General features: G+C 37.5%; 1 protein-coding gene across 13 annotated transcripts in view; it reads left to right on the forward strand.

Moving 5' to 3' along the window:
- The window catches only part of MLLT10 (MLLT10 histone lysine methyltransferase DOT1L cofactor), a 224,957-nt gene that overhangs the window by 107,117 nt on the left and 90,698 nt on the right, over positions 1-27,142 (forward strand). The window lies entirely within an intron of this gene.

Consider the following 27,142-nt stretch of genomic DNA (forward strand, 5'->3'; position numbering starts at 1 on the left):
AATAACCTTTTTGAAATTTTTCTTTTTTTTTTAAAACACTTCATTATTCTTTTTAAATTTATTTTTATTTTTTTATTTGTCAGAGAGAGAGAGAGAGCACACAAGCAGGGGGAGTGGCAGGCAGAGGGAGACGCAGGCTCCCCCATGAGCAAGGAGCCCTATGTGGGACTCAATCCAGGACCCTGGGATCATGACCTGAGCCGAAGGCAGACACTTAACCAATTGAGCCACCCAGGCATCCCTGAAATTTTTCTTGAACTCAGATGTTGAAGACAAACATTAATAAAGTGTGCGTCAATTAAATGGCATGTCCATGGAATCGGATTTAATGACTAATTGAATTGGCTGAGGGCTAAGTTCTTATAGAGTTACCATTTTTTGTAAGGTTAAGATTGCACAAAATAAAAAGACTAAAATGCTTAAATGCATTTAGGTGTTCAGAGTTAATTTCCAGCTCTCTAAAACCATAGCATTATGGAGATTAAGTGACTATAACAAATTGTTTTACAATAATAATACAAATATTTGTTAATATATTATCTATATTAAACTAGTTTAATTTCCTTTTTCATAGATGAAGAAATAAGGAGATGAATGTTAATTAAATTTGATAAGTATTTATGAAGCATCTACTGAATTCAATATGCCATGCTCATTTCCTAGGAAAACAAATTAAAAACCTAGAGTCACACTGACACTAAACAATTTGTCCAAAATTACATATTTGGGAACATAACTGTGAGAAAACCCAGTTTGTATTTTTAAAATTTTGTGCTCTCTTCATTTGACTTTTATATATTTCAGAAACTGAGCTACAAGCAGTGAGAGTGTTAAGAATAAATAGGTGGAAGTTTCTGAAAAGCTGTTTACTGTATTTTCTCTAATTTGATTTGCTGCTGATGTAGACATACCACTAAGAATAAAGAAAGGAGGGGTGCCCCAGTGGCTCAATCAGTTAAGCATCTGCCTTTGGCTCAGGTCATGATCCCAGGGTCCTGGGATCGAGCCCCACATCGGGCTCCCTGCTCTGCGGGGAGCCTGCTTCTCCCTCTCCCACTCCCCCTGCTTGTGTTCCCTCTCTTGCTGTCTCTCTCTCTGTCAAATAAATAAATAAAATCTTAAAAAAAAAAAAAAGAGACCAAAGAAAGGATGCCAAGTAAACTATGACATAGGATCATTCTAATATACATGTCCATCTTAGAGATTTAAATAAGTTACTTAGAATCTATTACATATGGCATGTCAAAGAGCTTAAAGTTCATATTCTTTTCCCTAATAAGTATTAGATATATAGTTTAAGATTTATATATATGTGGTTATTTATCACTATTTAGCTACTTATAGTAGCTATAATGTTTTTTGTTTTTGTTTTTTAAAGATTTTATTTATTTATTTGACAGAGACACAGCGAGAGAGGGAACACAAGCAGAGGGAGTGGGAGAGGGAGAAGCAGGCTTCCCGCTGAGCAGGGAGCCCAATGCGGGACTCGATCCCAGGACCCTGGGATCATGACCTGAGCCGAAGGCAGACGCTTAACGACTGAGCCACCCAGGCACCCTTATAGTAGCTAGTGTTTAGAAATGATAAAATGGCCAATAATAGATGAAAAGTTATGACATATCAGTGGAATGGGATATGTTGTGTCTCAGTTTTCTCATTGCATCTAGGTGATACTGGTATTTAGTTTCATAGGGTTGTAAAAATTAAGTGAGTTAATACATGTAAAATGCCTTTGCACTTCTTAAAGTGCGAATTGGAAATCTGGTGTCCAGATAGACAACTCAATAGTATCTAAAGTGTTAGTTAATATTATTACATTTAAAATCATGATTTAAAATGGAAATGATGGGCGAAGGGGTTTTTATATAAATGAAAGATGTAGTATACAAAAGCATGCACTTTAAATTTATTTTAATTAGAAAAATTAATTTCACTTAAGAATTTTATTTATAAAAGGTTGGAAGAAAATTCAGCAAGGTGTTACCAATTATGCCTATACCATATTTGCTTTTGCCTTTTTTTTTTAACTGTATTATCTAAATATTTTTTAGAGTTTTTTAAATAGTTTATATACTAGGGGTGCCTGGGTCGCTCAGTCGTTAAGCGTCTGCCTTCGGCTCAGGTCATGGTCCCAAGGTCCTGGGATCGAGACCCGCATTGGGCTCCCCATTCAGCGGGAAGCCTGCTTCTCCCTTTCCCACTCCCCCTGCTTGTGTTCCCTCTCTCACTGTCTCTCTCTCTGTCAAATAAATAAATAAAATCTTTAAAAAAAAAAAAATAGTTTATATACTAGTTTATTTTTAGCTTAGGGACATCTGGGTGGCTCAGTTGGTTGTGTCCAACTCTTTTTTTTTTTTTCTTCAAGATTTTATTTATTTATTTGACAGAGACACAGCGAGAGAGGGAACACAAGCAGGGGGAGTGGGAAAGGGAGAAGCAGGCTTCCCACCGAGCAGAGAGCCTGATGCGGGGCTCGATCCCAGGACCCTGGGATCATGACCTGAGCCAAAGGCAGACTCCTAACAACTGAGCCACCCAGGCGCCCCAGGTTGTGTCCAACTCTTGATTTTGGCTCAGGTCATGTTCCCCGGGTTGTGGAATGAAGCACCATGTTGGGTTCTGTGCTAAGCATGGAGCCTGCTTGAGATTATCTCTCTCCCTCTCCTTCTGCCTCTCCCCCTGCTCACATGCACACATGCGTGCACGCTCTCTCTCTCAAATAAAAATAAATCTTTAAAAAAATAAAATGTTTTAATATTATAGAAAATTTGTATGAGCAGTACAATGAACAAGTATGTAGGTTTAACCTACATTCAGCAGTTATTGACATTTTACCACATTTGATTTATCTTCATCTTTATACATCTACATAAAGTACAGAGACATTAAAAAAAATCTGTCATGTATCCATTTGAGAATTGCTCAATTGTGAGACTTCATCTCTAAATAGGGACATCTTCTAAGGACATCCTTCTGCATTGCTGCAATGTAATTATCTTACTTAGGAAATATATTAATATATGAAATCATGTACTATATTAATCATTAGCTATTAATATTAGTTACAAATAATATTGATATAACATTAATGTAAATATTTTACTTAGGAAATATAATTACTTAGGAAGTGTAAACACTATCTAACATACCGTCCATATCCAAATATCTCCTTTTGTCTCAATCATGTCCTTTAATAGCTGATTTGAAAAGAAATTGACCCAGGATTCAGCAAAGTATCAGATACTGCATTTAGTTATTTCTCTTTACTATAATCTAAAACAGTCTCCAGGCTTTTCTACCTTTCATGACATTGACATTTTTGAAGAGTCCAGACCAGTTGTTTTACAGAATGTCCCTCTATTGGGATTTGTATTATTTATTTAAACCTCCTGTTCAGATCCATGTTAAACATATTTGATAGAATTACCACATAAGTGGTGTATTGTTCACAGTGCATCATAACCTTTAAAAAAAAAAAAAGGATCATCATGTCATATCCTTTAGTGGGGATGTTATTTAGAAACCAGTTCTATTTGGAGTGGGTCCCTGTTTTACAATGGACCCCTGCCTGGAAAGTTAATTTGAGATGTTACATTAGTCCTTCCCTGTAGGCCTCTTGCATTTATCCAGTATTGGTAAGTGCAAAACCCTTCATTGTCTCAGATGCTCTTCTCAGATTGGCCCCTAGTTCTTTCCAGTGGAGACTGTTGATGATTTGGGGGTTTAATTGTTTCTTCCTTTTCCCCTCACAAATACTGTTACCATGCCATTTTGTAGTGCTTTGTCCCAACCTGCTTGTATTTTGGAGTTCATGGCAATATTTTGAACACTCGGTTTTGTTGTAAATATAATTCCATGGGTTTTGGTTTTCCTGTTTAAGTTGTTTCTTTCTATGTGGGGATTCAGAAAGATTGAGAAGCTGTGCTGCTGCCACCATATTCCCTTTCTTACTATTTTAATTTCTTACTTTTTAAAAAGATTTATTTATTTGAGAGAAAGAGAGAGAGAGTGCGCAAGTGCACAGCCATGCACGCACAAGTTGGGAGAAGGACAGAGGGAAAGGAAGAGAACCTTAAGCAGACCCCCCACTGAGTGAGGAGCCAGATGTGGGGCTTGATCTCATGACCAATGAGAACACAACCCAAGGCGAAATCAAGAGTTGGACACCTAACTGACTGAGCCACCCAGACACCCCTAATTTCTTTCTTATTTTAAAAGGAGTTTTCTTTTAGTATATCTAATTTTATTGCCTGTGTATATAAAAATTATTGGTCTTTATATGTTAATTTTATATGCTACTACCTTATTTTATTGTATGAGGTAGTTTTATCACTGATTCATGATATCTATCATAGGTTCACTTAAAATTTTAAAGGGGGGGTTTAACCTCGTGATAATTTGTGACAGAAGCAGTACAAAGTAGTTTTACAAGCCTTTACTGTTTCACCAAATCTTTTGTGTCACAGTAACTGTATTTTATTTTTTATTTTTTAAAGATTTTATCTATTTATTTTAGAGAGAGATTATGCACGAGCAGGGGGAGGGACAGAGAGGGGGGGGGAAGCAGACTCCCTGCTGAGTGGGGATCCCGATGCGGGGCTCGATCCCAGGACCCTGAGATCATGACCTGAGCTGAAACCAAGAGATGGACACTTGACTGAATCAGGTGCCCCTTTAATAGCTGTATTTTAAAAGCAAGTGATTTTTTTTGTTTTTCACTTTAAAAATAGGCAATATCAGGGCGCCTGGGTGGCTCACTCGGTTAAGTGTCTGCCTTCGGCTCAGGTCATGATTGTGGGGTCCTGGGACTGAGTCCTGCATCGGGCTCCCTGCTCAGCCAGGGAGTCTGCTTCTCCCTCTGCCCCTACCCCCCTCAGTTTGTCACTCGCTCTCTCTCAAATAAGTAAATAAAATCTTTTTTTAAAAAAAGGCAATATCAGAAACAAACCAATCTCAAACTTTTAATTATGGCATTTCATTTAAGTGGGGAGAATGGGTGAAAAAAAAAGTATGTAGTTTATAGACAGAATATATTATATAAGCATTTGGGGGTAGCTCTCCAGCCCCTTGTCCTTCTCTGTACAAGCTTATTTCACTTCTATGATAGTGATAATGACATGGGCCATAAATTTCTCTCTATATTAGTTCTACCTCCTAATTTTTTTTATTGTGGTAAAATACATATAACATAAAATTTACTGTCTTAACCATTTTTTTTTTTTTTAAAGATTTTATTTATTTATTTGAGAGAGAGAATGAGAGAGAGAGAGAGCATGAGAGGGGGGAGGGTCAGAGGGAGAAGCAGACTCCCTGCCGAGCAGGGAGCCCGATGCGGGACTCGATCCTGTGACTCCAGGATCATGACCTGAGCCGAAGGCAGTCGCCCAACCAACTGAGCCACCCAGGCGCCCCTGTCTTAACCATTTTTAAGTGCATAGTTCAGTGTATTAAATACATTGTTGCGTGCCCATCACCACCATCCATCTGCAGAACTCTTCATCTTGTAAAACTGAAACTCTGTAGCCATTAAATAATAACTCCCCCCCCCGCCCCCCCCCACTTCGCCAGCCCCTGGCAACCACCATCTACTTTTTGTTTCTAGGAGTTTGACTACTCTAGATTCTTCATATAAGTGGAATCATACAGTATCTGGCTTTCTGTGATGGGCCTATTTCACTTAGCATACTGTCCTTAAGGTTCATCCATGTTGTGTCTTGTTAGAGTTTCCTCTTTTTTTTTTAAGGTTGGGTAATATTTTATTGTATGTATGTACTACGTTTTGCATATTTATTTGTTGATCGACACTTGGGTTGCTTCCACATTTTAGCCATTGTGAATACTACTGTGAAGATGGGTGTATAAATATCTCTTCACCCCTGCTTTCAATTCTTTTGGGTATATACCTAGCATTGGAATTACTAAATCAGACATGGTGATTCTGTGGTTAATTTTTTGAGGAACAACCTTTTTTTCACAATGGCTATACCATTTTACATTCCTACCAACAAGGGTTCCAGTTTCTCCACATTTTTACCATCACTTTGTTTTTTGTTTCTTCTCTGTAGTAGTTTTGTTACCTTCATTATAAGTTACTTGGTCTTTGGCCCCTTTGTTTATCTACCTGAGACTGATTATTATAAAGTAAGCTTTGTGTACTGATTATTGTCTGAGAATTACATTGGAGAAAAAGTGGGAGTGTATTCAAATGTAAATTTTATTGATTTAGTATGAAGTTCTAGACCAAACAGTCCAATAAAACTTTCTGCATTGATAGAAATTTTCTGTAATTGCGTTGTTTAATACAGTGGCCACTAGCCACATCTGCCTGTTAGATACTTGAAATGTGTCAGACTGAGGTAGTGAATATTTAGTTTCATTTAATTTTAATTAAGTTAAATTTAAATAGCAGTGTGTGGCAAGTTGATACCATATTGGAGAGCATGGCTTTAGAAAATAATGAGAGCTTGGATGTTCATGTATAAGGTTTTCTGGGTAAATACAGAGTTACTTGTGTTTAAATTATAAAATGTTTTTATTCAGTTTCTTACTTTGTTTAACCATTTACTTCATCATGAAGTGTATTACTCAAATATGGGAACCAAATAGGCACTAATAAGTTTTAGGTCAACCAACAGTACGTAAGGAATTACTTTGTACTAAGTCTTTCAGGCAACAAGTAGATTGGAAAGCTTTTGTGATGAAAAATTATGAGCATAATACTAGTTTATTCTTTTTTAAAATTTTTTTATTGTTATGTTAATCACCATACATTACATCATTAGTTTTTGATGTAGTGTTCCATAATTCATTATTTGTGCATAACATCCAGTGCTCCATGCAGAACGTGCCCTCTTTAATACCCATCACCAGGCTAACCCATCCTCCCACCCCCTTCCCCTCTAGAACCCTCAGTTTGTTTTTCAGAGTCCATCGTCTCTCATGGTTCGTCTCCCCCTCCGATTCCCCCCCTTCATTCTTCCCATCCTGCTATCTTCTTCTTCTTCTTCTTTTTCTTAACATATATTGTATTATTTGTTTCAGAGGTACAGATCTGTGATTCAACAGTCTTGCACAATTCACAGCACTCACCGTAGCACATACCCTCCCCGATGTCTATCACCCAGCCACGCCATCCCTCCCATCCCCCCCCCACTCTAGCAACCCTCAGTTTGTTCCCTGAGATTAAGAATTCCTCATACCCATGAGGTCATATGATACATGTCTTTCTCTGATTGACTTATTTCGCTCAGCATAACAGCCTCCAGTTCCATCCACGTCATTGCAAATGGCAAGATCTCATTCCTTTTGATGGCTGCATAATATTCCATTGTATATATATACACCACATCTTCTTTATCCATTCGTCTGTCGATGGACATCTTGGCTCTTTCCACAGTTTGGCTATTGTGGACATTGCTGCTATAAACATCGGGGTGCACGTACCCCTTCGGGTCCCTACATTTGTATCTTTGGGGTAAATACCCAGTAGTGCAATTGCTGGATTGTATGGTAGCTCTATTTTCAACTTTTTGAGGAATCTCCATACTGTTTTCCAGAGTGGTTGCACCAGCTTGCGTTTCCACCAACAGTGTAGGAGGGTTCCCCTTTCACCACATCCCCGCCAACATCTGTCATTTCCTGACTTGTTAATTTTAGCCATTCTGACTGGTGTGAGGTGGTATCTCATTGAGGTTTTGATTTGGATTTCCCTGATGCCGAGCGATGTTGAGCACTTTTTCATGTGTCTGTTGGCCATTTGGATGTCTTCTTTGGAAAAATGTCTGTTCATGTTTTCTGCCCATTTCTTGATTGGATTCTTTGTTCTTTGGGTGTTGAGTTTGATGAGTTCTTTATAGATTTTGGATACTAGCCCTTTATCTGATATGTCATTTGCAAATGTCTTCTCCCATTCTGTCGGTTGTCTTTTGGTTTTGTTGACTGTTTCTTTTGCTGTGCAAAAGATTTTTATCTTGATGAAGTCCCAATAGTTCATTTTTGCCCTTGCTTCCCTTGCCTTTGGCGATGTTTCTAGGAAGAAGTTGCTGCGGCTGAGGTCGAAGAGGTTGCTGCCTGTGTTCTCCTTTAGGATGTTGATGGACTCCTGTCTGACATTTAGGTCTTTCAACCATTTTGAGTCTATTTTTGTGTGTGGTGTAAGGAAATGGTCCAGTTTCATTCTTATGTATGTGGCTGTCCAATTTTCCCAACACCATTTGTTGAAGAGACTGTCTTTTTTCCATTGGACGTTCTTTCCTGCTTTGTCGAAGATTAGTTGACCATAGAGTTGAGGGTCCATTTCTGGGCTCTCTATTGATCTGTGTGTCTGTTTTTGTGCCAGTACCATATTGTCTTGATGATGACAGCTTTGTAATAGAGCTGGAAGTCCGGAATTGTGATGCCGCCAGCTTTGCTTTTCTTTTTCAACATTCCTCTGGCTATTCGGGGTCTTTTCTGGTTCCATACAAATTTTAGGATTAGTTGTTCCATTTCTTTGAAAAACATTGATGGTATTTTGATGGGGATTGCATTGAATGTGTAGATTGCTCTAGGTAGCATTGACATCTTCACAATATTTGTTCTTCCAATCCATGAGCATGGAACGTTTTTCCATTTCTTTGTGTCTTCCTCAATTTCTTTCATGAGTATTTTCTAGTTTTCTGAGTACAGATCCTTTGCCTCTTTGGTTAGATTTATTCCTAGGTATCTTAGGGTTTTGGGTACAATTGTAAATGGGATCGACTCCTTCATTTCTCTTTCTTCTGTCTTGTTGGTGTAGAGGAATGCCACTGATTTCTGTGCATTGATTTTATATCCTGCCACTTTACTGAATTTCTGTATGAGTTCTAGCAGTTTTGGGGTGGAGTCTTTTGGGTTTTCCACATAAAGTATCATATCATCTGCAAACAGTGAGAGTTTGACTTCTTTGCCGATTTGGATGCCTTTGATTTCTTTTTGTTGTCTGATTGCTGTGGCTAGGACTTCTAATACTATGTTGAATAGCAGTGGTGATAGTGGACATCCCTGCCGTGTTCCTGACCTTAGGGGGAGAGCTCTCAGTTTTTCCCCATTGAGAATGATATTCGCTGTAGGTTTTTCATAGATGGCTTTTATGATGTTGAAGTATGTACCCTCTATCCCTATACTCTGAAGAGTTTGATCAAGAAAGGATGCTGTACTTTGTGAAGTGGTTTTTCTGCATCTGTTGAGAGGATCCTATGGTTCTTGTTCTTTCCTTTGTTAATGTATTGTATTACATTGATTGATTTGCAGATGTTGAACCAACCTTGCAGCCCAGGGATAAATCTGACTTGGTCGTGGTGAATAATCCTTTTAATGTACTGTTGGATCCTATTGGCTAGTATTTTGGTGAGAATTTTTGCATCCATGTTCATCAGGGATATTGGTCTGTAATTCTCCTTTTTGATGGGGTCTTTGGTTTTGGGATCAAGGTAATGGTGGCCTCATAGAACGAGTTTGGAAGTTTTCCTTCTATTTCTATTTTTTGGAACAGTTTCAGAAGAATAGGTATTAGTTCTTCTTTAAATGTTTGGTAGAATTCCCCTGGGAAGCCATCTGGCCCTGGGCTTTTGTTTGTTGGGAGATTTTTGATGACTGCTTCAATTTCCTTAGTGGTTATAGGTCTGTTCAGGTTTTCTGTTTCTTCCTGGTTCAGTTTTGGTAGTTGATAAAGCTCTAGGAATGCATCCATTTCTTCCAGGTTATCTAATTTGCTGGCATAGAGTTGCTCATAATATGTTCTTATAATTTTTCGTATTTCTTTGGTGTTGGTTGTGATCTCTCCTCTTTCATTCATGATTTTGTTGATTTGGGTTATTTCTCTTTTCTTTTTGATAAGTCTGGCCAGGGGTTTAACAATCATTGTTTCAAAGAACCAGCTCCTTGTGTCGTTGATATGTTCTACTGTTCTTTTGGTTTCTATTTCTTTGATTTCTGCTCTGATCTTTATTATTTCTCTTCTCCTGCTGGGTTTAGGCTTTATTTGCTGTTCTTTCTCCAGCTCCTTTAGGTGTAGGGTTAGGTTGTGTACTTGAGACCTTTCTTGTTTCTTGAGAAAGGCTTGTATTGCTATATACTTTCCTCTTAGGACTGCCTTTGCTGCATCCCAAAGATTTTGAACAGTTGTGTTTTCATTTTCATTGGTTTCCATGAATTTTTTTAATTCGTCTTTAATTTCCTCGTTGACTCATTCATTCTTTAGTAGGATGCTCTTTAGCCTCCATGTATTTGAGTTCTTTCTGACTTTCCTCTTCTAATAGAGTTCTAGTTTCAAAGCATTGTGGTCTGAAAATATGCAGGGAATGATCCCAATCTTTTGGTACCCGTTGAGACCTGATTTGTGACCTAGGATGTGATCTATTCTGAAGAATGTTCCATGGGCACTAGAGAAGAATGTGTATTCCGTTGCTTTGGGATGGAATGTTCTGAATATGTCTGTGAAGTCCATTTGGTCCAGTGTGTCATTTAAAGTCTTTACTTCCTTGCTGATCTTTTGCTTAGACGATCTGTCCATTTCAGTGAGGGGGGTGTTAAAGTCCCTCACTATTGTTGTATTGTTGTCAATGTGTTTCTTTGCTTTTGTTATTAATTGCCTTATATAATTGGCTGCTCCCATGTTAGGGGCATAGATATTTATAATTGTTAGATCTTTTTGTTGGATAGACTCTTTAAGTAGGATATAGTGTCCTTCCTCATCTCTTATTACAGTCTTTGGTTTAAAGTCTAATTTGTCTGATATAAGGATTGCCACCCTAGCTGTCTTTTGGTGTCCATTAGCATGGTAAATGGTTTTCCACCCCTTCACTTTCAATCTGGGGGTGTCTTTGGGTCTAAAATAAGTCTCTTGCAGACAGCGTATCAATGGGTCTTGTCTTTTTATCCACTCTGATAGCCTGTGTCTTTTGATTGGGGCATTTAGCCTGTTTACATTCAGGGTAACTATGGAAAGATATGAATTTAGTGCCATTGTATTGCCTGTAAGGTGACTGTTACTGTATATTGTCTGTGTTCCTTTCTGGTCTATGTTGCTTTTAGGCTCTCTCTTTGCTTAGAGGACCCCTTTCAATTTTTCTTGTAGGGCTGGTTTCGTGTTTGCAAATTCCTTTAGTTTTTGTTTGTCCTGGAAGTTTTTTACCTCTCCTTCTATTTTCAGTGACAGCCTAGCTGGATATAGTATTCTTGGCTGCATATTTTTCTCGTTTAGTGCTCTGAATATATCATGCCAGTCCTTTCTGGCCTGCCAGGTCTCTGTGGATAGGTCTGTTGCCAGTCTAATGTTTCTGCCATTGTTGGTTACAGATCTCTTCTCCCGAGCTGCTTTCAGGATTTTCTCTTTGTCTCTGAGACTCGTAAGTTTTACTATTAGATGTCGGGGTGTTGACCTGTTTTTATTGATTTTGAGAGGGGTTCTCTGTACCTCCTGGATTTTGATGCCTGTTTCCTTCCCCAAATTAGGGAAGTTCTCTGGTATAATTTGCTCCAATATACCTTCTGCCCCTCTCTCTCTTTCTTCTTCTTCTGGGATCCCAATTATTCTAATGTTTCGTATTATGGTATCGCTTATCTCTCGAATTCTGCCCTCGTGATCCAGTAGTTGTTTCTCTCTCTTTTTCTCAGCTTCTTTATTTTCCATCATTTGGTCTTCTATCTCACTGATTCTTTCTTCTGCCTCACTTATCCTAGCAGTAAGCACCCCCATTTTTGATTGCACTTCATTAATAGCCTTTTTGATTTCGACTTGGTTAGATTTTAGTTCTTTTATTTCTCCAGAAAGGGTTTCTCTAATAACTTCCATGCTTTTTTCAAGCCCAGCTAGTATCTTTAAAGTGATGATTGTGAACTCTAGGTCCAACATTGTACTAATGTCCGTATTGAGTAGGTCCCTGGCAGTCGGTACTACCTCTTGTTCTTTTTGTTGAGGTGATTTTTTCCGTCTTGTCATTTTGTCCAGAGGAGAATAGATGAATGAGAGAAAATGCTAACAGGGTAACAACGTCCCCAGAAAATAAACTCTAAACAAATCAGAAAAGACCTGAAACCGGGGTGAAAGAAAGGGAAAGAAAGAAAAAAGAAAAAGAAAAAAAAGAAAGAGATAAAAACAAACAAAAACAGGACAAAACAAAAAAAAGAATATGATCAAATATGATCAGGCTGGTGCATAGATCAGTGCCACACACTAGATTTTGGGTGTATTTTGGTCTGTTAGAAGAAAGTGCCTCCCAAAATTTTAAAATAAGAAAAACTTATATATGTACAAAAATAAGGGTTGATATGATGAAGGGATGGAATATGACTGTAAAGACGGAAATTATAAAAAATTTTATAAAAGGAATTGATAAGAAGTTGTTTGAAAAAAGAAAGAAGAGGATTTTTAAAAAAAAGAAAAAATAAGGCAGAGAATGTGATCAGGCAGGGGAGTAGAACAAAGCCATACACTAGAGATTTAGGGTATATTTTGATCTGTTAGAAGAAACTATCTCAAAATTTTAAAGCGAGAACAACTTTTATATATATATATATATATATATATATATATATATATATATGCCAAAAATAAGGGTAATTACTCTGAAGGGATAGAATATGACTCTGAAAATGAAAAATAAAAATGTTTTTTAAAAAAGGGATTGATAAGATGTTGGTTGAACAAGGGAAAAAGAAAAATTCAAAAAAAAAAAAAGTTAAAAAAACCCCTAACTTTCAAAGACTAAAGAATCATGGTAAAAAAAGCCATGAATTCTATGTGCAGTATTCCCCTAGTGCTGGAGTTCTGCCGTTCTCATTGATCGGAAAACTTGGTCTTGGCTGGCTGTTCTTGCTCATCTTCTGGGGGAGGGGCCTGTTGCCGTGGTTCCCAAATGTCTTTGCCCTAGGCGGAATTGCCGGTCTGTGCTAAGTAATCTGCCTGGGTTTGCTCTGGGAGCTTTTGTTCCCTGCAGGCTCTCCTTTTGAGTTTGTAGGTGTTCAGAATGGTTTGATCCCTATCCAGCTGAATACCTGAGACCAGCTCCTACTCGTCCGCCATTTTGCTCCACTCCCAGTACTAGTTTATTCTTAATGGAGAGTTCTTCAATTTGCCTCCCGTCTGCCCGTTATGGTTACTTGGTAGCTTTTCCTCCTTTCATGTTCAGTAGAGGTCAGTGTAACTGTTACCTGAAATGGGTTGGAGCCTTTTGTCCACCAAGGATGAATCTGTATTGATAATGAATCTTATTATTACAACTGGATGGAACTGAAGCCAACTGCCAAATTGTCAAGGAAGTCCTCCTACCTGGAAAAGGGTTAACAACCACCAGGACATCATTTAGATGGCTATCTTCTCAGCCTGGAACCATCTCGTTAAAACCCTCTCCTAATAAAGCAGTAAAATAGAGGACCATTTATTTACTCCCCGATTGACCATACGGTGTACTTAATATGTTTGTTACTGTTCCCACTTTCCTCAGATATCATTAATTGGCCTGTGATGCTCTTACCCTTCCTCTTCCAGAAAGCCGTATCTCTAACAGCATCATGTTCTCATCACCAAGCTGTCATGAGCTATGTAAGAGGTCCATGATTATCCTACTTGTAACTAGCTAGGAGACAGGAGAATCCTGGCTCAGGGATGAAGGACAGTTAATTGCACAGTACTCACAGTGACCTTAGGATCAGGATTTTTGCACCATTCCCCCAAGACCCAGTTTCCGTAGGGCAACACAGAGAGGGCCATATGACATCTGCTCATGCAGTCTGTTGCATTGCCGTAGAAGAACCCCAAGTTTAGGGCATCTGAATCTTTTGTAATGGATAGTAAGCATGGCTGCCCTTTGCTCCTATAGGAGACACTCTGTCATTTGAGTCTGTTCATTATACAAACAACCTTGAAAAGGTAGTGCAAAACAACCGGTAAGTCATTGACTCACTTGCAAGACATGCAGAGAAAACTTTAGAGATTCACATAAAATTGTCTCCCAACACATAACAATTCTCAAATTATGTGTTGGCTTAATAACAGTGTTTATTTTTCATTAACAACTAAGTCCAAAACAGGTGTTCTTGATTGGCAGACAGCTTTTTTCCAAGTCATGAATCAGGAAATTAGTTTCCTTCCATCTTGTGACTTAGCCTTCTTTTTTTTTTTTTTTAAGATTTTATTTATTTATTTGACAGAGAGAGACACAGCGAGAGAGGGAACATAAGCAGGGGGAGTGGGAGAGGGAGAAGCAGGCTTCCCGCAGAGCAGGGAGCCCGATGCGGGGCTCGATCCCAGGATGCTGGGATCATGACCTGAGCCGAAGGCAGATGCTTAACGACTGAGCCACCCAGGCGCCCTTAGCCTTCTTTTTGATGTTGCTTCTGTGGCTGTGATGGTCATTTGCATTGATCTCTGGAAGAGAAAGGAACATGGACACTAAACTGTTGGGGCTGTTAAGGACCATGCCCAGAGGTGATTACATCATTTTTCATTTAGGTTGCATTTGGCTAGAACGTAAAGACCACATATAAATGTAAAGAAAGCTGGGAAGTATCTAGTTATATTCTTAGTAAGAAAAAGAAATGGGTTTGGTGAATAGCTGGCATACCTCATTTTAGCTATTCTTTTTGTTAAGCCATATGTCATTACAAAAAATTCAAACAAGGCAGAGCTTTTAAAAACTGCAAGTAATTGGGCTCCCTGCTCAGCGGGGAGCCTCCTTCTTCTCTCCCTCGGCCTTCCATTCCACTTGCTTGTGCGTGTGCGCTCTCTCTGTATCAAATAAATAAATAAAATATTAAATAAATAAATAAAAATTGCAGGTTAATTAAAAAAGAATACCAAACACCCACTCCAGTATCCGCCATTCAGAAATAGCCATCATTACTTACTAAGTAAGCTTTCTAGATGTCATTTTTATACATATATATGGAAAGACTTAGGATTGTTAGATTGATAAAAGTTATTTTGTTAAGATGATGTAATGTTATTAATATTTAAAAAACATTGAAGTCCTATTTAGCTGGTTATATAGAAGAAAAAGAAAGTGAAGTAAAATAGGTAACATTATTGAACTTCAAATAAAATTTTTTTACCACAAGAGATGTTATTTCCTTAAATACAACTTGAAGTGTAATAAAAGAGATTACAAAACCAAACAAAAACATTATCTTTCCAGTTCAGATGCTCTCAGCTATAATAGAATATTGCTAAAGCAATAGGGAATTTGCTGTTTTTGCCTAAGTTTAGAGACTAGACTTTTCTAAGATTGGTTAATTTGACAATAGCCAATCCAAGAGTGGCAGGGCATTGTTGTGTTTTTTGTGGTCTTCTTGACTTTTCTAGGCATGATTGCCAGGTCGCTGCAGTTGTTCCTCTTGGCTTAATACCTGAGCATCTGATGGCAGGAAGGGAGTACCTTATTAAGAAAGAGAAGAACAGTGGGGGGCGCCTGGGTGGTGCAGTCAGTTAAGCAACGGACTCTTGACTCTTGGTTTCAGCTCAGGTCATGATCTCAGAGTCATGAGATCGAGCCCCATGTGGGGGCCCTGTGCTCAAGCAGGGAGTCTGCTTCAAGATTCTCTCCCCATCCCCCACTTGTGTGCGAGTGCTCCCACACTCTCAAATAAATAAATCTTAAAAAGAGAGAAAAGAATGTTCACAGCTGTGTCACAGAAAATGCCCCCTTCTATTTTATTATCCCAGCCTCAACCTTTCCTAGACTTAAAGCAGCCAGTGACTGAGGAGAATAGATTTATCTTAATTGACTCAGACACACCCATGTTCACCTCTGGGTTGGAGTATGAGGCCACTTTCATGAGGATATGAGAGAGTGATTAGCCAAAGAAAATCAGGAACTTTATCTACAAGGAAGAGATTTATGTATAATTACTGTTTGGTGGCAAACTATTATGTTCTGTTATTAACTAAATGCTTCAAAATCTATATCAAGGCCTGCTATGAAAGCCTTAACATCCTCGTGCTGCTTTCATTCGTTTCCTGCTATCCAGTTTGTTGTTTTTTAAGATGTTTATGTTACATCTTTCAGGTTTGTAAACAGTTACTTCCTCAGAGTTTTTTTTTAGGTTTGTTTTGTATTTAAATTTGTTAGATGGTCACTACCAGTTCTTTTACCACAGCTTCTCCAGTAAGTTCTTGATATCATCTCTTAAATTGGCTGAATTTTATTGTCAAGTTTTTTTCAAGAATAAGTTCTTAGGACCTTCTCTTGAGTTTTTTTCATGGTGGAACATCTTTTCTTGCCTTCATTTTAGAATTTATATATCTTGGCTGTATATAATATCGTTGGGTCACACTTTCTTTCCCCTAAGAATTTAAACAGTGGGCCTGGAATATTGCCGTGGAGAAGACCAAAGACAATCCCTGGCGTCCCCCTCCCTGCCCACTTTCCCCCTTGTATTCTACTAAGTTTAATTACAAGAAGTCTTGCTGTTAAACATTCTATAACAGAGTTTTTCAGAATGCATTTATTTTGTCAACTTTTATGTTTGAATACATCTTTTGTTCCCCATTCCTTGGATTCTCTACTTTAGGGACATGAATTATCCTTATGTTTGATTATCTTTGTTTTCTGTAGGTATTAGTTCCTCTCTCTCTTTTTAAAATTAATTTACTTTTAGTTAATTAGCATATATCATTAGTTTCAGAGGTAGAGTTCAATGATTGATCAGTCTTTTTTTTTAAATGTTATTTTTGAAATTTTTAAAAAGATTTTATTTATTTATTTTTAAAGATTTTATTTATTTTTCAACAGAGAGAGACAGCGAGAGAGGGAACAAAAGTAGGGGGTGTGGGAGAGGGAGAAGCAGGCTTCCCGCTGAGCAGGGAGCCCAATGTGGGACTTGATCCCAGGACCCTGGGATCATGACCTGAGCTAAAGGTATACGCTTAACCAGCTGAGCTACCCAGGTGCCCCAATTTTTCATCAGTCTTTTTTTTTTTTTCCAAAGATTTTATTTATTTGACAGAGACCACAGCAAGAGAGGGAACACAAGCAGGGAGAGTGGGAGAGGAAGAGGGAGAAGCAGGCTTCCCGCCGAGCAGGGAACCTGATGTGGGGCTTGATCCCAGGACCCTGGGATCATGACCTGAGCCGAACGCAGACGCTTAACCATCTGAGCCACCCAGGCGCCCCTTTCATCAGTCTTATGTTACTCATTATATCCTGTGCCCTTCTTAATGTCCATCACCCAGTTACCCCATATGCCCACCCTTTCCCCTCCAGCAGCCCTCAGTTGGTTTCCTATGATTAAGAGTCTCTTACGGTTTGTCTCCCCCTCTGATTTTGTCTCGTTTTATTTTTCCTGTCCTTTTGCTATGCTCCTCTGTTTTGTTTTTTATATTCCACATATGAGTGAAACCACAGAATTGTCTTTCTCTGATTGACTTCTTTCACTCAGCATAATACCCTCCAGTTCCATCCACGTTGATGCAAATGGCAAGTATTCATCCTTTCTGATGGCTGATATTCCAGTGTATATATATATACCACATCTTCTTTATCCATTCATCTGTTGATGGACATCTGGGCTCTTTCCATAGTTTGGCTATTGTGGACATTGCTGCTATAAACATTGGGGTGCAGGTTCCCCTTCGGATCACTACATTTGTATCTTTGTGGTAAATACCTAGTAGTGTAATTGCTGGGTCTTGGGGTAGCTCTATTTTCAACTTTTTGAGGAGCGTCCATACTGTTTTCCAGAGTGGCTGCACCAGCTTGCATTCCCACCAGCAGTGTAGGAGGGTTCCCCTTTCTCTACATCCTCGCTATTAGTTCCTCTCAACTGCTTTAATATCTGCTGTTTTTCATTTGTATACTCTGATTATCTCAAGCCCTTTAGCACTGTTTTTATTTTCAGCAATGTTTATTCTATTCCTTGCTGTTTCCGTTTACCTGTTCTCTCTTAGTTTTTAAATTACTTTGGTTCTCAGTCCCTGATTTATCTTTTTTTCTGTTTTGTCGTTTCATTCTTGAGTTTTGTATGAATTTATGTTCAAAGTAAGTTTTATTTAGCATGGGGCAGTTTTGAGAAATACCTTTATGCTGAGTTATATTTACTCCTAGGTTGAGTTTTGGTTATCTTATGCATGTTTTGCTCTTTTTATATATATATATATTTTTTTTGTCTGTAGTCTCTTGGCTGTGCAATAGTTTTTCATCTTACTCATGTTTGGGAGGCTGTAGGCATTTGGTCCACTATAATTTAGGTAATTTCTTGAATCTCTTCTCACCATTTTTGAGACTAGGGTTTGAGGGCGAAGTATTTATTGTTTTCATCATGATAAATGTACTCTTTAATCCTGTCTGCCATTTCATCCATCCCCCCCACCCACCTACTGTGTAGTAACCATCAGTTTGTTCTCTGTAGTAAAGAGTCTATTTCTTGGTTTGTCTCTCTTGCTCTTTTTTTCCCTCCCTTTGCTCATTTATTTCTTAAATTCTGCATATGAGTGAGAACATATGGTTTTTGTCCTTCTCTGACTGATTTATTTTGCCTATTAGCATTATACTCTCTAGCCCCATTCGTGTTGTTGCAAATGGCAAGATTTCATTTTTTCATGTCTGAAAAATACTCCATTGTGTATATATATACCACATCTTCTTTATCCATTCATCTGTTGATGGATACTTGGGCTGCTTGCATAGTTTGGCTACTGTAAGTAATGTTTCAGTGAACATAGGGGAGCATGTATCCCTTTGAATTAGTGTTTTTGTATTTTTTACAGTAAATACGAAATAATGCAATTACTGGATCATAGATCATAGATCATAATTTTTGAGGAACCTCCGTATGCTGTTTTCCAGAATGGTGCACCAGTTTGCATTCCTACCAACAGTGCAAGAGGGTTCCTTTTTCTCCATATCCTTGCCAACATTTCTTGTTTGGTGTGTTTTTTATTTTAGCCATGACAGGTGTGAGGTGATATTGTAGTTTTGATTTGTATTTCCCCGATCTGAGTAATGTTGAGCATCTTTTCATGTATCTGTTGGTCACTTGTATGTCTTCTTTGGAAAAATGTGTGTTCGTGTCTTTTGCCTCTTTTAATTGGATTATTTTTTTTAGGTGTTGAGCTGTATCAGTTCTTTATATATTTTGGATAACTAACCCTTTATCGGATATGTCATTTGCAGATGTCCTCTCCCATTTTCAGTGGGCTCTCTTTTAGTTTTGATTGTTTCCTTTACTGTTCAGAAGCTTTTTATTTTGATGTAGACCTAATAGTTTATTTTTTGCTTTTATTTCCCTTGCCCCAGGAGACATATCTAGAAAAATGTTGATATGGCTGATGTCATAGAAATTTCTGCTTGTGTTCTCTTCAAGGATGTTTATGGTTTCGGGTCACACATTTAGGTCTTTAATCCATTTTGAGGTTTTTTTTATGTGTGTATGGTGAAAGAAGGTGGTCCCATTTCATTCTTTTGCACGTGGCTATCTAATTTTCCGAAAACCATTTGTTGAAGAGACTGTCTTTTCCCCGTTGCATAGTCATTCCTCGTTTGTCATTAATTGACAAATCTTATTGACCATCTAATTGTGGATTTATTTCTGGGTTTTCTGTTCTAGTCCATTGACCTGTGTGTCTGTTTTTAATGCCAGGAGCATACTGTTTTAATTACTAACTGCTTTGTAATATAACTTGAAATCTGGAATTGTGATACCTCCAGTTTTTCTTTTTCAACATTGCTCTGGCTATTCGAGATCTTTTTGTGGTTCCATATAAATTTTAGGATTGTTCTAGTTTTATGAAAAATGTTGTTATTTTGTTAGGGATTAAATGTTCAGAGTGCTTTGGGTGGTATAGACATTTTACCAATATTTGTTGTTCTAGTTCATGAGCGTGGAATGTCTTTCCATTTCTTTGCATTCTTTTGACTTTCATCAGTGTTTTATAGTTTTCAGAGTACAGGTCTTTCACCTCTTTCGTTGAGTTTATTCCTAGATATTTTATTATTTTTGGTGCAGTTGTCAGTGGGATTGTTTTAATTTCACTTTCTGCTGCTTCATTATTAGTGTATAGGAATGGAGCAGATTTCTGTACACTGATTTTGTATCCTTTGATTTTCCTGAATTCATTTATCAGTTCTAGTAGTTTTTTGTTGGAGTCTTTCAGGTTTTCTCTATATAGCATCATGTCATCTATAAGGAGTTTATTTCTTCCTTGCCAGTTTGGATGCCATTTATTTATTTATGTTGTCTGATTGCTGTGGCAAGGACTTCCAGTACTATGTTGAATAAAAGTGGTGAGAGTGGACATCTTGTCTTGTTCCTGATCTTAGGGGAAAAGCTCTCAGTTTTTCACCATTGAGTGTGATATTGGCTGTGGGTGTTTCATATAAGGTCTTTATTATGTTGAGGTATGTGAGGCTAATAAGTATTTTTGCCTCTTTCTGAAGCCAGAGGGAATGGTAGGGCAGGGTCAGATCTCTTTTTAAATACTTGATTAAATGTCTTATACTAGATTTTAATCTTTCAGCTATGTGGGGGTTCATTCCTATGGGAGAATACCCTAAGATTTTATATAACTAATTCTTAGCCTAGATCCTTGACTTTCAAAGAGCACCTCATCATGCTTCATGTCTTTCTCTCCTGTTTTTTCCTATTTCTGCCCTGAAGCTGGTCCTACTCTTTAGACAGAAAAAGAACAAATTAAGGAGGCAGGATAACAAAAAGATAAAAGATTTCTTCTTTCCAGATTTGGGAGTTTTTATGGTATTCTAAGAATTGCAAGGAATTGGAAACAGGATTAACAGCTGAATCTTACAGCTCAGACCAGGACAATTTCTGCTCTGTTTCTAAAATCTCTTATTTCATTGCTTGGTTGCCAGTTTTTGTTTAATGAGTTATTATCTGCCTTTTCCATCTCCCCAGTTTTGGTTGCTGTTGGCTTTCTTATTTTATTTAGTTATTTACTTCTTGCTGGTTTTTGTTCATTTGTTTTTTTACTTGTTTAACACTGGAAAAATATAATGTGATTTAACATCACCTTTTTAAGCGTTGAGAGTTATTTGAACATAGGCACTCTTTCCTTTTTGGAAACTCACTCAATTCCAACACAGAATTGAATTATGTTAAAATAACTCATTTTCTTTCTCATGTTATGACTATGTATTAATTTCTAATATTGAGCTCCCTGATGAACTCTTCTTGGCACTTAGTGATAATGAAATTCTTTACTACATACTAGCCTTTTTAATCTTTGTTAAAAATTTACTGTAGGGGGCGCCTGGCTCAGGTGGTTAAGCGTCTGCTTTGGGCTCAGGTCATGATCCCAGGGTCCTGCGATAGAGCCCTGTGTAGGGCTCCTTGCTCAGTGGGGACTCTGCTTCTCTGTTTGCCTGCTGGTCCCCCTGCTTGTGCTCTCTCTCTCTCTCAAATAAATGAATAAAAAAAAAAAAACTTAAAAAAAAATTTACTCTAGAATTTTTCTGGTAAGTAAGCTCAAGCTCGAGATTGCATTCCTTCTAGAATTTACTTTCTAATTTATCCTAAACATTTCTGTCAGTGGTTCAGTGATTATATGTGTACTTTCAAAACTCTCAGATCTGTTTAATTCCTTTGGGTCTGAAGACGTGAATTTAAGTATTATCTCTACTGTCTTACCCTTTAATTTTCCTTTCAGAATTTCTTCACCCCTTCCAGTTTGCACACGGAAACTCTAAACATAGGTTAAAAACTCCTGTATAACTCATTCCTTAGTGTCTTTACATGGAAAATAGTTCATTGTGGAACTAAAGCTATTTTATTTTATTTTATTTTTTTTAAAGATTTTATTTATTTATTCATGAGAGACAGAGGCAGAGGGAGAAGCAGGCTCCCTGCGGAGCAGAGAGCCCGATGTGGGACTCGATCCCAGGACCCTGGGATCATGACCTGAGCCGAAGACAGACGCTTAACCGACTGAGCCACCCCCAGGCGTCCCTAAAGCTACTTTAAAATAGAAATTTTTCTCTCCCTTCTTTCCTTCCTTTTCGTTCCTTCCTTTCCCCACTCTTTTAAATTTCCATGTTAAAATTTCTCATCATGGATACCTTATCTATTTTTTTTTAATTAAAAAAAGTCTGCTTTTCTAGAGGGTATTATGCTAAGCGAAATAAGTCAATCAGAGAAAGACATGTATACCACTGATATGAGGAATTCTTAATCTCTGGAAACAAACTGAGGGTTGCTGGAGTGGTGGGGGGTGGGAGGGATGGGGTGGCTGGGTGATAGACATTGGGGAGGGTATGTGCTATGGTGAGCGCTGTGAATTGGGTAAAACTGATGAATCACAGACTTGTACCTCTGAAACAAATAATACATTATATGTTAAAAAAAAAAGTAGGAAGAGAAAAATGAAGGGGGGGAAATCGGAGGGGGAGATGAACCATGAGAGACTATGGACTCTGAGAAACAAACTGAGGGTTCTAGAGGGGAGGGGGGTGGGGGGATGGGTTAGCCTGGTGATGGGTATTAAAGAGGGCATGTTCTGCATGGAGCACTGGGTGTTATACGCAAAAAATGAATCATGGAACACTACATCAAAAATTAATGATGTAATGTATGGTGATTAACATACAATTTAAAAAATCTGCTTTTTAAAAGTTTTAGTTAAGTTTCTTTGGGAGTGTAGATAAAAGAATCTACCTTGTGGTTGTTTAAGCGATTTGTTTCTGATCTATAAAAATGGGTCCTCGCAGGGCTCTTTTAAGGATTAAATGAGGTAACTTATGTATTCGTATAATTCTGATTATTTTTATTGTTAATTGTGCACACTGATTCACTTGGGAGTGACACTGGTTGTCCTGACCTATGGCTTTACATAAAAAATATCCAGTATTACTTTATTTCCTTCTGGTTGTTTTCTCTCCAGGCATAATACATTTTAAAAACAAACTCATATTAACCATTTTTCTAAATCTCTAAGTATTCCTACAGAGCACACTTCTTTTAATGGCCATTATATGGTTTTATAATAATTTTTTCAACCATATCTCTTGTTGCATATTCAGATTGTTTTCAGTTTTTTTTTCTTATTGCCAATAGTACTATAATAAACTGTATTTAAACCTTTGTTCACCTCCTGGAGGTGAAATAACTAGGACAAAAAGCATTTTTATGGTTTCTAATTCTTGCTTTTAAAATTGTCCTTCACATGTTTATAATCTCTCTAATAATGTATGCAAGTGCTCATTTCACTATAGCCGGGCCAGTATTGGGTCTTATCATAAAAAACAAAACCCAACAATTTTGATCACTAGGTGAAAGAAAAATATTACCTTTACTTCTTTAATGGTTGAGTTGCACATTTTTTGTTGTTCAGTGTCTATTTCTTTCATGAACTGTCCTTTGTACATTGTTCTATGGCATATATAGGTATTTTTTATTTATTTGTAAAAAAGTTTAAACAGTGCTAAAATATAGGACATATTAATTTTACTCATTTTCCAGGATTTTGCTTTTTAATGGTTTTTAAATGTAGAAGCATTTTAAATTTGAATAACTAAAACTGCTTTTTCCCTTCCTAATATTTTACTTCGTGTTTATACTTAGAAGAGTCTTTTCTTCCTAAAAGTTAAAGATTTCAAAAATATTTTCTGCCAGACTTGTAGATTATTTTGTCACTTAACGCTTTAAAAGAATCCATCTGGATTTTGTTTTATTTTGAATAAGATATTTTCCCCCAGATTATTAACCAGGTTTTCTAGTATCATTATTTTGTAATTTTAGTTGTTCTCTACAGATTTGGAAACCCTTCCTTGTATTATGCTAAATATTTACATATAATTGAGTCTTTTGCTGGAAATTCATTTTGTTCTGATGTATTAAAATCAACCTCTCTCTCTTTTAAATCTTTCTCCAAATTTTTATTTAAATTCTAGTTAGTTAACATACAGTGTAATGTTAGTTTCAGGTGTAAAATTTAGTGATTCATCACTTATATACAACACCCAGTGCTCCTCACAAGTGCCCTCCTTAATCCCCATCACCTATTTAAACCCATCCCCCCAGGGGCACCTGGGTGGCTCAGTTGTTAAGCGTCTCCCTTTGGCTCAGGTCATGATCTCAGGGTCCTGGGATCGAGCCCCACATTGGCCTCCCTGCTCAGCGGGAAGCCTGCTTCTCCCTCTCCCACTCCCCCTGGTTCTGTTCCCTCTCTCGCTGTGTCTCTCTCTGTCAAATAAATAAATAAAATCTTAAAAAAAAAAAAAAAATAAACCCATCCCCCCATCATGTCCCCTCCAGAGTCTATTTCTTGGTTTGCCTCCCTCCCCGCACCAATCTTCATTTGTTTTGTTTCTTAAATTCCACATACGAGTCAAATCATATGGTATAAAGGTCTTTCTCTGAGTTATTTCACTTAGCAAAATACTCTCTGGCTCCATCTACATCATTGCAAATGTTAAGATTTTTGTGGCTGAGTAATATTCCATTGTGTATATATATACCACATCTTTATGTATTCATCAGTCTGTGGACATTTGGGCTCTTTCCATAGTTTGTTGATAATGCTGTTATAAACATTGGGGTGTGCATGCCCCTTCGAATCAGTATTTTTGTATTTTTGTTTCCTTTGGGTAAATACCTAGTAGTGCAATTGCTGGATCAAAGGGAGTTCTATTTTTAACCTTTTGAGGAACCTCCAAACTGTTTCCAGAGAAAAATCAGCCTATCTCTTTAATGAAAGTAATCAGACTGCTCTGATTGATATTTTACAGACTAGTAATTTAATGTGTTCAGTCTGTTAACACTGAGTATTTGCAGTCCTCATCTCAGGATACATTTCTTGATGTATCACATAGGACCAGAGTTCTGTATAATTCCATGATGATTTCAGTATGTTCATATTTTCCTATATGTACATGTGCCTACTTTGCCTTTTACTCTCAAGTAGTTTTCGTGTTTTAAATGTTTGTTTACCTTGTTGGGTCATTTACTATTAAATCATCCCAGCTCTTCTACCCTTGATGAATAAAAGCCATTATGGGAAGTAGAACAGGAAGGACAGAAAAGCCTTCTTTATTATCTTTTTTTTTTTTTTTTTTGAAAGATTTTATTTATTTGACAGAGACAGCGAGAGAGGGAACACAAGCAGGGAGAGTGGGAGAGCGAGAAGCAGGCTTCCCGCTGAGCAGGGAGCCCGATGTGGGGCTAGATCCCAGGACCCTGGGACCATGACCTGAGCCGAAGGCAGACGCTTAATGCTGAGCCACCCAGGCGTCCCCCTTTATTATCTCTATGGGAGAAAAATATTGATAGAGAACTTACAGACCCAGGATCATTTGAGCCTCATATTTATAAATTACCCAGTTGTGGATTCTAGTCCTGTTTCAGTTAGCTACTGTTGCTTGAGAAAACACCCCACAATTTATAATGGCTTATAACAGGCAGGGCTCAGCAGGAACAATTCATCTTTCTTCCATGTGGTATCAACTGGGTTTACCCATGAGGCTACATTCAACTGGTGATTGGTGGGGTGGTATAAGATAGGGTTTTTATTTTATTTTATTTTATTTTTTTATTCTTTTGACATTTTAAGTGTTTTACTAAATAATTCCAGCAAGACAGTCTTACTCACATGTCCGGTGCTGCCTGTAGGGTGGGGTGCCTCAGTTCTCCATAGAGTCTCAGTGTCTACTTGGCTTCTCTATCAGAGAGTATGAACTCATTATTTACATGGTGGCTGGAATCTAAAGGGCAAAAGTGGAAGCCATTTAAGACTTCTTAAAGCTTTGAGCTCCTGAACTTGTACATCACTGTGCCATATCCTCTTGGCCAAAGCAAGTCACAAAGCTAACCAGGTTTATGTGGGTAGAGAAGAGGACATCTTATGATGGGAGGAGTGTGCGTGCCCCTTCGAATCAGTATTTTTGTATAGATGCAAAGAAATTGGTGCATGATTAGCGGATCATTATTAAGATCTGTCACTATTAAAATGTAACTCTTTATGCGATATATGTTAAGGAAAAAAAAAAGAAGATAGCAGGATGGGAAGAATGAAGGGGGGGAATCGGAGGGGGAGACGAACCATGAGAGACGATGGACTCTGAAAAACAAACTGAGGGTTCTAGAGGGGAGGGGGGTGGGAGGATGGGTTAGCCTGGTGATGGGTATTAAAGAGGGCACGTTCTGCATGGAGCACTGGGTGTTATGCACAAACAATGAATCATGGAACACTAATCTAAAACTAATGATGTAATGTATGGTGATTAACATAACAATAAAAAATTTAAAAAAAAAAGTAACTCTTTAAATGATAGTAAATTTCACACCCAATACTGATTCTTACATATCGATTCGAACAACTGAAAACAATTCGGTTAAAATTTTTTGTTGTTAAATAAAGTTGGGCTCCTGATATGTAATTAACTTCTAATTAATTGAATTCTTTCTTATATTCAGTTCATCAGTTTTAGTACTTCAAAGGGAAAGTAGCACACCATGACTTTAGATTATTTTTGTTAGAGATAGCTAATTCATTCATTTCCTTTTTTAAAGATTGATTTTTAGAAAGAGAAAGAGAAAAGAGCACATGTGTGAGCAAGAGAGGGAAATCTCAAGTAGACTCCCTGCTGAGTACGGAGCCTGACTCTGGGCTCAGTCTAATGATCCTGAGATCATGACCTGAGCTGAAATCAAAAGTCAGATGCTTAACCGACTGAACCACCCAGGCGCCCCACTTCTTTTCTGAGTAAACCTAGGAAAGAATTTTTTGCCTGAGTTTTTAGTTTGTAGGCCATAGAATTTAATGTATAGTGTGGTAGAATCTGACACTATTCTAATGTGATAATGCATGTCAAAGTGCTATGTAAATTTTAAACTGCAATTTATAAAATGTATACAGAAGTATTTGGTGTTTTTAACAGGAAGAAAATACAGTTCGCCAGATATAAATGTAGCAAATAATTATGGGCTTCAGTTGTTTATACATAATTTTAGGTTGGTTAAGAATAAGTATGTTGAAGTCACTTTAAAATTAGTTATACTAGTAATGTTATATTACTAGTATTGTTTACAAAATAATAAGAACACGATCAGCCGAAGTGATCTTTTTATTTTTTGACAAGTATTCATTAACATTTTGAATTACTAAACAGAATTATGAAAGAAACTCATCTTTATTGTACATATATGATTATGATTTAAATTTAAATTGGATTTTATTTCT

The sequence above is a fragment of the Halichoerus grypus genome, chromosome 6 (genome assembly GCF_964656455.1).
Source record: "Halichoerus grypus chromosome 6, mHalGry1.hap1.1, whole genome shotgun sequence".
Taxonomy (NCBI): Eukaryota; Metazoa; Chordata; class Mammalia; order Carnivora; family Phocidae; genus Halichoerus; species Halichoerus grypus.